General features: G+C 32.6%; 1 protein-coding gene and 1 long non-coding RNA gene across 2 annotated transcripts in view; both read left to right on the top strand.

Annotated features, from left to right (window-relative positions):
* The first annotated feature begins 9,826 nt into the window (after nucleotides 1-9,826).
* On the top strand, nucleotides 9,827-11,175 carry LOC128171683 (uncharacterized). The gene is made up of 3 exons (XR_008242129.1): nucleotides 9,827-9,914; nucleotides 10,824-10,907; nucleotides 11,084-11,175. It is a non-coding gene; the product is annotated as an uncharacterized LOC128171683 (long non-coding RNA).
* Nucleotides 11,176-11,237: 62 nt separating this feature from the next.
* Nucleotides 11,238-15,106, top strand: part of LOC128171301 (uncharacterized) — a 53,786-nt gene continuing 49,917 nt past the window's right edge. The window contains exon 1 of the mRNA XM_052837072.1: nucleotides 11,238-11,327. The gene's annotated coding sequence lies outside the window, so the exon portion shown is untranslated. The remainder of the gene's footprint in view (nucleotides 11,328-15,106) is intronic.

Below are 15,106 nucleotides of genomic sequence, written 5' to 3'. Positions count from 1 at the left end.
CAATGTTCATCAAATACGTTGTAGCCTTAGCAATCGAAAATAATTAACAAACTGTATATTAATAGATAAACATAATATCAACAAAGATTCAGACCCGCAATGTGTTTTTTTTACAAGTTCTATAAAATGTAGACTCAATGACTGAATTCTTTACCGTTTACCGTCTGGGTTATTTTGAATCACGTGTGTACGTTATGTGTAGCCATATAGATGAACACTTTAAGTGTTTAAATTTTAAAAGAAATTGTGTACATGCAGAGCATTGCAATGCTAGGACAATAAAATTCCAACAATGTATATGGTTAGGCCGGTCAGACTGATACTGGTTCTGCTTGTTCTACAAATAGCGAATGTAAGACGTATTTGGGTGTTATTTTTTAAACAAATATAAGTATTGCTTTCTTAATAGCTTGCATTACTCAACAAAGTATTTTATTGGAATCATTCTTAGTTACCTTAGCTGCGTATATGTACCGCTCGGTCTGTATCCCGGAAAAATTGACTACCATCCGAAATTATTTCATACAAGGTCTACAGACTTGCAGCTAACATTACCTTTAAAAATACATTTTAGAATTTGCCGCTGTTTATAAATTCATTAAAAAGACGCGCAGAATCAAGTGGTAATATGTCGTTTGATATGGGATTTATGACGTCTATTTATATTGTTTTCATTAAAATTATTTCATTATTTCAAGCTTGTGGGTGGAATGAAATCAGTTTCACATGTTATATGACATAAAGATGTCCTCTCCCACTCTTTCTCGAAGCAACTATTTTTTTAAAATTTACATAAAAAATTGAATTATCATGGAGTTGCCCCCCCCACCCCCCATTTTGGTAGCATGTAAAAAAATGGTATGAAAATCATGAATTAATGAGTGAAATTATGAAAATTTTGGAAAATTCAATTTTTTTTTTATTTTTTTGCTTGTCAAGATTTGTTGGATGAGTTGCCCCCCCCCCCCACACACTTTCAAAAACGATGCTACGTGCCTGGAAATTACTCATTTCTTTATTCCCCTCTTTAATAAACAAAACAAACTAACAAACATAACCGATCCAGATAAATATAATAACATGTATCAAAAATAAACTTCAAAAACAAACTACACATTCATCCTTCACCCTCAATATTGCCTTTTCGATATTTGTCATCGTTGTAGACCCGTGTAACAATCTGTTAAGTAGGTGCTTGCACGACAAAGAACCCCTTGCTGATCTACATTTTCATTAACGCATACATAGAAAAATATATTTTGATTTATTTTTGAATTTCTTTTGATGTAAAAAAAAAGAGAAGAAATTGGTTCTCAGTCTATCTTTATGCCTGTTTGTTAGCGGTTAATCCAAGTTCATTTTAAATATCCTTCTGTAATTTAAAAAATGCGATGTAAATTTTTTTTCATGCAATATTTCGGATAAAGCATGCAATGAAGAGTTGTTTCTTGAAATTTTATTAGACCATAGAATTGTAAAATGCTAACACTGAAAATTGTGCCCGATTTCTTTCTTTTTTTTTAAGGTAAAACTTTAATGATTTGAAAAATGATTCTTTGAGACAAACAAATTGACATAATCAATAAGAGTTTGACAATCTCTAACTGCAGGTCTGAAGCTTTTAGTCAGAAAAATAATCGGATGGACGACCGATCGTCCATCCGAATTTCTTGAAAATTGCCATTATTTTCGTACGCGGACGCAATAATCACCGAGACTAAATGGTTCGTATCTTAAGTTTTAAGTTTTAACTGCTTTGAAAGGTAATATTGCTTTTCTGATAATTATGAACATGAATAATTAAATAATAATGGTTAAAATTACAGTAAAATTACCGTCTGACTTTTCAACCCCCACCCCGGAAAATTATTCTGATCCGCGCATCTTCCCCCTCCTCGAAATACAAAATTATTCTTCAAAACCCCTTGTAAAATTTCCAGGATCTCCGCATATATACTAAGAGATTCATTGGCGCTTGCGTTCGATAAAAATGCGTGTAAAACGTTTGCTAATGGTCTTTTTACCTTTGTACCGGGCATAACCACAGTCCCACTCTGTGAATAAAATGCGGTGAATCAAACTAGAGACAACATGTTAAGATCTGTATTTGCTTATAAACATGTAGTACCATCGTGCAAAATGCACTGTTCAATTATATTTTTTTTTGTGACTTTACTTGTAAAATTCAACATATGTTTCGTAATTTTTTCTCAGTTTATTTCTTACAAAGTTACTTTTTTATATAGTGATTGACACTTTTCAGACTTTATATGTGATTTCAAAGAGACAGAGTGTCATGTCTCATGGACTGTTAATCTCTTAAAACAACATTGTGCAATTATCTGATTTTCATTTCTTGGACATCAAAGACTCATTGAGTTTATTTAATTATTTTGTGATCTGTGAACCTTTCACTCAGCTTACTTATATCATTACCTGTCAATATATACTCATTGTTAAGATTCTTATAAATAGTTATGTACTATTATCAATGCGCAGTCTGGAATACGGCGGCCAGCCCCGGCCACGTTCGACTCTCCCAGAGTCTTGAGTCCGGAGGCCACCTTCTGGCCATATCCGACTTGTTTGTAACATGTCTGTCTGTTAAATTGTTATAATGTTGCCATCGTTGAGTCTCGTCCAATAATGTGGAATCCTGCATCAATTGCCTGTTTATTTCTCTGGAACTGTATACTGGTGGACCTTCGGGAATACGGTAAACCTACCCTTCATTTAAGCTTACGGCCCATAGCGCGCCACAACCTTATACCTTATACACTGTACGCCAACATTCCCTCACCCGGTTTGTACTGCACACGACCGATGCAGTTCCAGACGAATTCTCTATCACCGTAAAATCTACGCAGTCACAGAAATATAATACTTTGTTTCTCAGTGTTTACACATCTAATATTGAACTATGGTCAGCTATCAATTTTTTTGTAATACGCCACAAGTATGACGCAGCTACGACGGAAAACCTAATCGTTGCTTGCATGTTACATGTATGTCATTTATTTTGCACTGTTTACAATCTTCTTTGCTACGACTACATGTTATTATCAAAATATTCTGATGTATATTTATTTGTCCATAAGAAGTGTGGGGGAGAGGGGAGGGTTCAGAGTAATACATGTAATTTTATTTGCGGGGGGGGGGGGGTTGGGCCCAAAGTGTATTGTTTTTGTAATTTTAATATTACGGTAATATAAAGGAATTCCAAGGGAAGAGGAGGGTCTGGACCCCTCACTCCCACACATATTGACACACAGAAGCAAATCTAAAGCCAGCAACTGCCGAGGGGAGGGGGCATAATTTTGTTTTGTTTGTAATAATAATATAGACCATACTTTCTATGCCATGAAATGTTCAGATTATTGATTAGCTTAAAAAATAATTAACATGCAAACAGTTCAACCCCAAATCTTACATATAAGGCTTCTCATGTTTATTATGAGATGGGATCTCATCCTCTATGAAAATTATAATTTTTACAAATTACCGAAAATTACATGTAGCCTTCGTTTTGTTTTGTTTTTTTTTACTAAAACTGGTACTGTAACAAAACGGTGTTATTTAGAGGCATGATTTTAACAAACTAATGAATGCTAATTATTCATGACCTAATTAATGTGTTTATTCTATTGGCTGTTAAATATAATTATGATCATCAAAAGAGAGGTAAATAAATGGTCTTATATAAATGTTGTTCATTAAAGACTATTCAATGAGAATAAAATATTTACGACCATGTCGAAAGTTCTTTTGTAAAACGCAGTCCAGGAATCATTTACTAGATCTTGACCTAAATTAACACATGCATGGTACTCAAAGGTTAAAATGACATGTTTATTATAACGTCACAAAAGGCAAACGCCGTAAACTGCAACGTCACAAGCAACAATCAAATTTTACGCTTGTGGCTGTTACAGTGGCTCTTTCATTTAAAACAACTTGCCCTTAGGATAAAATAGGAATTTTGAGGTATATAAACTACATTTGTTGACAAAACAAGAAGTAAAAGAAAATCTTAAATAAAATGTAAATATAAGTATTAAATAATTGTAACAACTGTTAATGATACTTATGATGCTTAATAATATTAATAGCATTAAGAGTTGCATTTGCAACGCTTAATGCTATTTATATCATTTAACTTAAAAATGATAAAGATTCTGTAATGCATTATAGAAGCAAAGTTGTTGAACGTAACAATGTCTGACAGGAAAAATTATTGCCACGCCCATTCATTACGTAATGGGGATTTTTAGGGGTCAAAGTACTTAAACTTTTATGCAATATATCTAGAGAAGGTGACATATTTTGTTAAGCATTCTAAAAGAGAAAATGTCTGTATTGATGATATTAATCGAATCCACTGATTAGAACACCAATATATGTCCCAATTAAGGATCTAAAGGGCTGGCCCCTTAGATATTGAATCATTTGTTTCTAAAATATGAACAAAAATTTAAGATAGGTGTAAGAACAAAAAAATGTTAGTATTTGTGAGACCTTTTGAATGAACTAAAAAAAAGAGGCTGGTCCTTGATTTAGGGGCCAAGACGCTCGTAAAATCTCTTACACATAACTTAAAAACGATCAAGATTTTGTTATACATTATAGAAGCAAAGTTGTTGATCGTAACAATATCAGTTTGTAAAACTCATTGCCACACCTTTTAATGACGTAATTAGGGATTTTAGGGAACTACAATCTTAAACCTTTCATGTGTTGTATGTGAAAAAGCAAAACACATTGTAAAGCATTGTAAAGGATATTGACAATCGTAAACATTATCTAAAATATTATATTTCATCAATTGAAAGTTTCATAAATAATGTTAGATACATGCATTCATTTGCATGACATATTTGGTCTACATGTATATTGTCATACACATTTTCCTTTGTTTCAATTAAAACATTACATGTGCATTTATTGATGTGGATTTGATATTTTTGAAACAAAAAAGACAATGAACACACAAATACACAACCAGGGGACTTACTTGGAACATCAAACCTACACATCACCAACATCACCCATGATCAGTGATGATGAATCGACAATGGAACTTAATGTAAATACATACATGCAATGTTAAAGTCGAATCTACACTTTGCAAAAGTTGTTTCCCTTTGCGGGGTCAACCCAAAGGTTAAAAAGGGAAAAACCAAACTTTTTGTTTTCTTTATGCTACCAAATATTTGGTCTTCCTGTGATAAAATCTTTTTGAGTTGAGTATATTCCTTCAATGTGTGGGTTGCCCCATCTTGGGGCATTCAAAATACCCAACGGAAACAGAATTGAATTGTCAAGTGACAAAGTTACAAACCTCTAAACTTCAAAGGCAACTGTGAGAAACCTATTGGCCTTTCTCCAAAGATGGCGGCCAAGGGACATAACTTTTGTAAAGTGTGGATTGGTGTATTGTAGTGCATTTTATACATTCATACATTACATTATATTTATTTTCATTTTCTTTCAGTGTCCATGATATAATCATCTCCCTTCAATGTACTTGTACATGCATATATGCTAAAAGGAATTCACCTGCATTAATTTTAAAAAAACAATACATCGTAATGAAAATGTATCATGATCATCTGATAGGAATGTAACACGTTAGTGAATGTGTAAACAATATTTCCGTTTAACGCTTTTAGTATCAGATATTTGATCATCATTTTCATAATTAGGAAAAATGATAACTGAATTAATTACTTACCGGCATATTGTAGTGATAGCACAACGCTTCATCGTCACAAAATGTAATGTATGTTGCGGCTGAAAACTTGTTTCGACCGCCAAAATAACACCAGAAGGGTGAGGACTAATCGCCGGAATGGCGACGCAATAAACGTGGTGACATGTATAAAAAGGTCGATAACTTATGTTAAGTATACGCTATCACCATTCGGTTTTCAGTTTTGTAATCTGTGGATATAGGGCTATCGATATATGTAAAAACACCTAATATCTCAAAAATATTTTTTCACTCGGAAACGATTTTTTTTTATCACAACGACCAGGCCTCTAAAATGTAAAAAAAAAAAAAAAGATTGAGTATGCAAAACCTTGACCGGAATGGAATTCTTTTGTCAAAACAAGAACGCTGTAATCGTGGAGTTATCTCCATATAATCACCTGTATCATAAAAACCATTGATTTTATTTCCATTCGGTCAAGATTCTTTTCATCCTTAGGTATACACCTTTCAGATAATATATAGTTTTATATATCAAACTGGATTTAAATGCTCAAAACCTTGACCGGAATGAAAATATTACACTCAAAATTTACAAATTTTATTAGATGCACTCAGGTATCGCTCAGGTAAAGAAGCCGTACTACAAGAAGGTGTGAACAACAAAAGTAATAAAAACATAGAGAGTTTATTAAAACAACAAAGAACTATATATGATAAGAGATGAATTTGGCCCCCATAATTCGCCATTTTTTAAGTGTTTTGGGTACACTAAAATGTTATCCAATTTGTTAGAAGAGTTGATAAAAAATATATTTTTCATCTATTTATTTGATTCATTTGCACTCACTGGCAGTAAATGACGTCAGAAGTGACGCCATTTCTATAATTCAATCAAAATCAGCCAAAAATTGACATTTTTCTTATCTTTTTACGAATGGGAAATATAAAGCGCATGCTTGAACAAGGACAATTTTTTTGTCACTTATTAGTCTTGGCTAGATATATCTCTGATTAAAATATTTTATTTGTTCAAGAATGCGCTCTATGTTTTCGGAAGGAAAAACTGCTTGAAAACAAGCTGTTTTACGCTAAAAATGCAAAAATGGCGGGACAAGGTTGTCTTTACAATTTTATATTTCTAAATTGTGGGCACTTAAACCTAAATGAATATTACGTAAACACATCACATACATATCTGTACTAAGAAAACAAAGAATGATAGTAAAATGATGATGTTCATTTTAGGGGGCCATAATAGGCCCTTATCATATACATGTATAGTCCTTTTAATAGAACAACACAAATTTAATCACGACAATGGTCAATACATAGCCAATATGTACAATCATTATTTACATCTGCATATTTTGAATGTTTCCAAACATTACAAAGCGTTTTACCTAATTTAAAATCACAGCCTACCATTTTATCCACCCAATCTGGAAATCCACAAGAACAACAGCAATGAATTGTTAAAAACTTATGTTTTAAAACTCTAATGTCAGGAGATTGTGATGATTTTTTGCGGAAATTGCGTAAATAAACCATTTTCTAAACATTCTACAAGATGGTTTCTCATACTTTCTGATTTAAAAGAGGTTTTAGTTTGAAATGAATTATCGGGATTAAAACAAAATTTTACAAGGTTAGCAATTGCAAATAATCCACAATCATAGCCATTTTCTTGTTGTTGAGAATCTAAAATCTTAATAGGAATAGAAGTCTTATTACGCCAATAAATAGGAGAGAGTTGAATTTCAAGAGATGAAGTGTTTACTGTTTGGTTCTTGCTCTTGCTAAGGCGATCTAAAATACAAATTTCGTTATTGTTATTTGAAAAGATGTTACCCAATGACTTCTACCCGTATGATGTATCTGAACTAAAGGTGATTGAGCATGTTCAAATTTTTTATCGCATGTCCATGATTTAGTTGTTCGTCAAATAGTGGTGCAAGATTTGTTAACTGTAACCCATGTATATGTTCAAACTGCTTTTTGATTATATATAATGAATAATTCACAATATCGGAACATAACCACCCTTTTGGATCTAAAATATTTTTCTTGTGCGAAACTTTAAGACGGAAACCCATTTTTCGACTTGAATAACTTTATCAGAACCCTCTTTACATTCTAATTTATTTTTTTAAACAGGAATGTCATCGCAAACATCCTCTTGTTCTAACGCGGCGGCGGCGGAATCCGGAGCTGGTATAACGTCCTTTTCGCGATCATTCAGTCGCAGTTTTTTCCTACCGGATTTTTTATCGTTACGTTTCAAATCATCATCCGATCCTACATGTAATTATCATGGCTTACACGGACAAGCTTAATCAGTTTTTACATATAATCATATATATAGTTTTGATACATTCTAATTCACTTTGATGTAAACAATTAAATCATCATCACGGCTTACATGGACAAGAAGCTTTTAATTCAATTTTAACTTTAATACTGTTATACTTACTGTGATAAAAGCATCGTTGATATTTATTTTTAATAAATAATATATTTACCTTTTAAATAAAAAAATAAATAACCAATAACAATTTCCTTATCTTAATTTCGCGCAAATATTGTTTCTTTTTAAAATGATGTTTAAAAAAGCAGATGTAAGATTATCTACGTATACGAGTTCATGTAGTACATATATGTTTTTATTACATGTGTTGTTCACACCTTCCTGTAGTACGGCTTCTTTACCTGAGCGATACTTGAGCGCATTTATAAAATTTGTAAATTTTGAGTGTAAAATTTTCATTCTGGTCAAGGTTTTGAGCATTTAAATCTAGTTTAATATATAAAACTATATATTATCTGAAAGGTGTATACCTAAGGATGAAAAAATATCTTGACCGAATGGAAATATAATCGATAGTTTTTATGATACAGGTGAATATTTAGAGATGACTCCACGATTACAGCATTCTTTTTTTACAAACAATTTCCATTCCGGTCAAGGTTTTGCATACTAAATCTAAAGATATCGATTTAATTTTTTTTTTTTTACATTTTATAGGCCTGGTCGCTGTGATCATAAAAATCGTTTCCGAATGAAAAAAATATTAAAAACTTTTTGAGATATTAGGTGTTTTATGAAGTCGACTTCGTCATTCCGGCAGCTAATTTTTGCGATCATAGCTCATTCCGGTCAAGGTTTTATATATCAAACATGTACCTATCAAATGAGTCTTAACATATATCGATAGCCCTCTATCAACAGATTAAAAACTGAAAACCGAATGGTGATAGCGTATACCTAACACAAGTTATTGACCTTTTTATACATGTCACTACGTCTATTCCGTCGCCATTCCGGCGAATACACCTGCCCCACCGGAAGTAAGCTAGGCAGCCTAAAAGAAAAACCTATCAAAACGCTTACTGCTTTAATTATAAAATTAATCTACAGTTAAAATCATACTGTTATATTAGCGGGCTGATTTCTTATTCGTTTTATTGATTTTATGTTTAAGGAATAAACAACACACTCCGGAATTCGCTACAAAAGGATTTCAGACAATTCCGGAATAATCTCGTTCAATATTTCCCCGATCGATTTTTTTGTCATTATTTTCAAAATGAACACATGAGCAGAGGAGAGAACCACGTTCATATTTTTATCATCAGTAAATGATATTTGACTTTTTTTTTTACTCAAAGTATGATCGCGGTTCTTGCTTCCGCTCACATCGAATTTTCAGTATTTTGTGACGTATAACAGTTTTTTCTGACAAAATCTCATTCAAGAAAATAGAGTAGCAATCCAAATTGAACCAAATGGGACAAAAACTTTCAAATTTTCACTATGATGGAAAAGTTTAGGTATTGTACATGCATTATTAGACGCATCAACTCTTAGTTCATTGTTTTGATTTTTCAAGGTTTAGGGGGCAGATCTTATACGATACCCTATCTTGTCCTTATTAATAAAATTATCGTAGGTAGGCCTCTAACCCCTTTAGTCACAAATTTATCCCGTGGATGCTCCTCCCCCTTTTCCATAAAATGTTCTGGATTTTTAATTGTCTATTCGTGTCTTATCCCGCGTTAAGGATATGTTGTTGCCACTATAAAAATGAATGATAATGTCTTTTATATCGCCTTTTAACAGCAAAGCACGTAATCTCACTTGCGTAGCCGAGGGAAAGGGATCAAGAAGAACAAATAATATCAGGACTTGCTTTGTTCGAATAAGGTTTGTAATTTTTCATTGTTTCAAGACATTGTACGTTAACGATGAAAAGTTGTAGCGTACGTTATTTTACAGTATTCCTTTGAAGTGTTTAAGCAGTGACTTTAATAATTTTTCTATTAATCGACGCATCAAAGGAAACTTCATAAATGCGCGTACCGCATTGATGAAAACGCTCGATAAGGGATTTACATAACGATACAAGATTATTAACTTTCGGTTTAGAAGATGATTTAAACAGTTCAATACTGTAATACAAAAGTGAAATGCATACATATTTAAACAATTTTCGGCCTGTTTTTTTAAAAGTCCATTATATAAAAATTCAATCAATTACGTCATCATCTTGTTATCAGGTACCCTTCATGAGATTACATAGACAATCTAAATTGAGACTACCTATAAGAAGAATTACAGTTAACGCAACTTTGGTTAAAAATCACTTAAGTTCATTAAGAAAAGTAGTAGTCAATATATATTTTTCAAATTTAGTTTTGACATGTTCCCTCAACTACAAAGTTTGCAGTCCGAAATCCGCTTTCTGTGTCTGAGATTCCGAAAATGCCAAGGATCCGATTCTTTAATCCTAAAATTCACCAAAGGATAGTTCACTGGCGCATTGGTTATCTTTGGTATATCAAAAAGCAACATTTGAACCTGCCCCCCCCCTCCCCCCCCCCCTCCCCCACCCTCCTGAAAAAATACAAACTCCAATTTATTAAATTTACTAATAAAGTTATCGTAGGTAGGTTTCTAGCCCCTTTAGTCACATTTATCCCGTGGAAACTCCTACCTCTTTTTACAAATTGTTCTGGATTTTGAACTATCTGTTGGTGTCTTATCATGCGTTAAGGCTATGTTGTTGCCACTATAAAAATGAATGATAATGATTTTTTTATCGCCTTTTAACAGCAAATCACGTAATCTCACTCGCGTAGCCGAGGAAGAGGAACCAAGAAGCACAAATAATATCAGGACTTGCTTTGTTCGAATAAGGTTTGTAATTTTTCATTGTTTCAAGACATTGTAGGTTAAACGATGAAAGTTGTAGCGTACGTTATTTTACAACATTCCTTTTAAGTGTTACCTATCCTCTTAAAATACAATTGTTAAAGTTAGAGCACTATGTTTTTAACCCTGCAAACGTATTCAAAGTTTTATTTTTACTTCAGAATTGGCGAAAGAATAAACTCGCTTAAAACTTAATGAATTACATCCAAATTTTGGAGAGAGAGAGAGAGAGAGAGAGAGAGAGAGAGAGAGAGAGAGAGAGAGAGATGAAATGTGCTGATAACAAACAATTTTCAAAATCAAAAGTCCAAAGGAAAAAAAACAGAGCAGGAGCAAAGCAAATTAAACCCAACACATGTAATGGATCGCGCTGGAGTTGTGGAGTTGTAAGGGGCGCTGATTCTGGTATGTTAATCAAAGTTACAGAAATCATAAAAAATAAATTTATATCATAAACGATAGAATTAGTGATATACTTAGGACTTAAAAATGAGTTTTTCCTGTATAAAAAGGTACTCAATTACAACAGTTACATGTATATAATACATGTTGTTGAACAGAGCATGTGTTTAAATAAAAACAAAATGACTGGAAACTGCCTTTGTGTTGCGCCTTTTCAATGATGTGGTAATATAGAAGATGCATTTATTTTTAAAGAATTAATGCTGATTTAACTGATTTGAGGAATCCTAGTGAACACACTTTTATTCTACTCTTGCCCTTTTAGAGGACCCCATAATTGCCTAAAATGATTCGATGTTTGTTTTGGAGAATAGGCGTTCGGGGAAAAATCCTCTTCAGCTTTCTTTTATTTATAGTAAATCACTGATAAGTACCGTTACTTTTATTATTGATGTAGCTATTTTCATTTTTTTATTGCATTTTGTTTAGCCTTCATAGCAAATGCTATTGTTTATATTGGGCACGCAAATATTTTCAAGATCCGTATAGATGATTACCAAAAAACAAAAACAAAAACAACAAAAAAAACCCCAGAACATCTAGAGCTTTTCATTTTAATATTTTAGTCGACCTTTGATAAGTTGAACTAGCTATAAAATTGTGAAATTAGCATGTTTGCTCGATCGATCATTTTGATTTCTCTTTAATGTTTTGAAGGTGAATATATTTCATCAAGAAGTTCTGATAAACATATTTTAAACAGTGAATTCCTGTAGTTTCTTTTGTGGTATTTATAAAAGTTAAAAAAAAAAAGAATAATCTGACTATTCTAATTTTGACACGATTAACCCGTTAAAGGAATCGTGATTAACCGATTCTGTAATTAATCGATTACCATCCCTGTGTAATTCCTATAACTATTTTTTCTATAATAACTATGATGCATGTGATCACCAGAAATCAGATGATCAACGTCTCCCCTTAGTTGAAACATACTTATTTTCATCTAGTGTTATCTGCACCATCGTATACTTAAACTTATGATGAAATTTTTTGTAGAGATATCGATTTAATATTGAGAAACACATATTTGAAGATAAAGACACAGTACAGTCTTTTATAATATACATATAATTTACGGTTCTAAAAAATCATTGTGTTATGTAAATAGGAAAACATTGATAAAGTCTGCAAAACATAAAGTTTTAATTCTTCCAGAAGGAACTCACAGTTGTCTTTTTTGTGGTTAATATAGATGATAGAACCATATTTGAGACATTGCAGTCAGTAATTTATGTGAATATGTCTGTTAAGGAGGAAACTTAATTATCATACTTCACATGTTAAGACTGAAATTAAAATAACTTTTTATGTTGATTAGAATATGCTTTTTTCAAAATTATAAATTTAAACAAAATCCACCACTTTTTTTGGGCGCCAAAGTCACCCAAAGCCAATATTTAAAAATAGACAAGACAAGACAATTTGATTAAATGGCCCTATTAAGATCTTTTCTCCGAGTTTGTTAGACAAGAAATATCCAAAGAAAGAAATTTTCTTTATAAACTTACTAAGGTGGTAATAATATATTCAATTTTCAATTGCTTTATTGCAAAAGACAAACGTCTTATAGCACTTATAATGGTGAACAATACAAAAATATTGGCAGATATGGACAGTCAGTCTTTACAAATTTAGTCACGTGCGTACAAACTCATATGTTTACAGAATAATTTGTATTTGGAGAATGACATACAGGTTACTGAAAAGTACACTAAAAAATAACACTCAAAAATCACACACACACACACACACACACACACACACATACATGCATTACCGACCATTCGAGGACTATGACACCCCACCTTCCTCCGAGGACCATACTTTTTAATTGAGCTATTGTTTCAAGATTCGGTACTTTAATAGGATATGGCTCTAGTTACACGATGGGAGGTTGCAGTATGCAGTATTTAGGTAATTCAAGCATGGTATTTTCACTATGCTTTAGAGGACGTTCCGGTTTCGTGAGAGTACGTTGTGTTAACTTGAGAGGACGGTGTGTTAACTTGAGAGGACGCTGTGTTAGCCTTGAGAGGACGTTGTGTTAACTTGAGAGGACGGTGTGTTAGCTTTGAGAGGACGGTGTGTTAGCCTTGAGAGGACGTTGTGTTAACTTGGGAGGACGGTGTGTTAGCCATGAGAGGACGGTGTGTTAGCCATGAGAGGACGGTGTGTGTTTTAACCATGAGAGGACGTTGTATTTATCTCCTACAAAGCAATCAAAGTTTTTACTTTTGATCAATCTTACTATGAACTGTAAAAACGTGCGACATGTGTTCGCAATGATTTATTTTTCATGCACAATCGGGAGGTGGTATCAAAATGCGTAGGTAATATCCTGAAGTAGAAGGCACTTTTATTATTTCCTGAGAATTTTTTTTTTATAAAAATTGAATATACCTTAAAATGAACTAAACATATGAATGTAACCAATCATGGAAAACATAAGCTATGAAGGACAACAGGTCTGGAAATAAACTTAATAAATTTCTAAACTTTAAACAGAAAATATTCTTAAAATTACTTGTTTTAGGGGTTATTTTCCTATCAAAAAACAGTGTCGACAACAGTCGTCAATTTCAATTTTTTTTAATAAAATCTTTGCAATGCATGTAGTCTATATTGTTTGATAAGAAATTCCTCTGAAATTGGTGTATTTTGCAATTAGGATGCATGTCATATGCTAAATGTCATATGCAAAAAAAGCTTACATCATGAGATTTAACAATTCAGTGTATTTGATTTTAGAAAAGGAAAACCTCCAACTTACTAGAAACTGATATGCTAAATGGAGTGGTGTTTTTTTGTATGTTACTAGTACTTGTTGTATTCATGACTACATGCCAATGTATAATAGTGGATAGTTAATAGATATTCCCCTAAAAAAACTCGATAGAGAAGTATTTCTCTCTGAAAACTGGCCCCAAAAAAGTAATCCCCGGAATAAATTGCGCAAGAATTGTATTTTCCTTAAGTAAATCCAAACAAATGAATTTTTTTTTAAACTTTCCAAAAAAAAAAAGACAAAAGATATTCATATCCTATGAACAAAGAGGATGTTGCAGAAAATACTGCTAAATTAATCGAGAGTATGGTGTTCCAATAGAGCCACTTTAAAACTTCGTTGTGTTAGCCGTGAGATGACAATTTGCAGTAACCTTTAGACGTTTTATCACATACTTTATATTCTGCTTAAACGATAAAATAGCTACTATTTTCACAATACTTTTAGTACATCATTTTTAAACGCATGACGTTAAAATCAGAAAGTAAAATTGGTAAGTAAAATATGGTAATAACGAACGGTGTTCAAAATCAAATGTCCAAAGGAAAAAATACAAAACAGGAGCAGAGCAAACAAAAATCTCTACAAAAATTAAAGAGAGGATCAGGTGGTGATAACGAACAGTGTTCATATTCAGAAGTCCAAAGGAAAATTACAAAACAGGAGCAGAGCGAAAACGGGCCTCTATAAGAAATTAAGAGATATGATCAGTTGCCATGGAGGAGTAAGCATCCTCTGCTGACCGGTTACACCCGCCGTGTGCTCTTTGTGGTAATCGGGAAAACGGAAAAACCCGTAGACAATTCGGTGATTAATAATGGTCTTACAATACGTATTTTAAAAAACCCTCAGTCAGCATTCGAACTAGCGGAAGTATTTTATCAAATTGTTTGTAAGAAGCTTGCCTCGTTTTAAAAATTGTTCATAAGTAGAG

The sequence above is a fragment of the Crassostrea angulata genome, chromosome 2 (assembly GCF_025612915.1).
Source record: "Crassostrea angulata isolate pt1a10 chromosome 2, ASM2561291v2, whole genome shotgun sequence".
NCBI classification, from domain to species: Eukaryota; Metazoa; Mollusca; class Bivalvia; order Ostreida; family Ostreidae; genus Magallana; species Magallana angulata.
The sequence above is the reverse complement of the archived record's forward strand: the minus strand, read 5'-3'. Positions and strand labels throughout refer to the sequence as shown.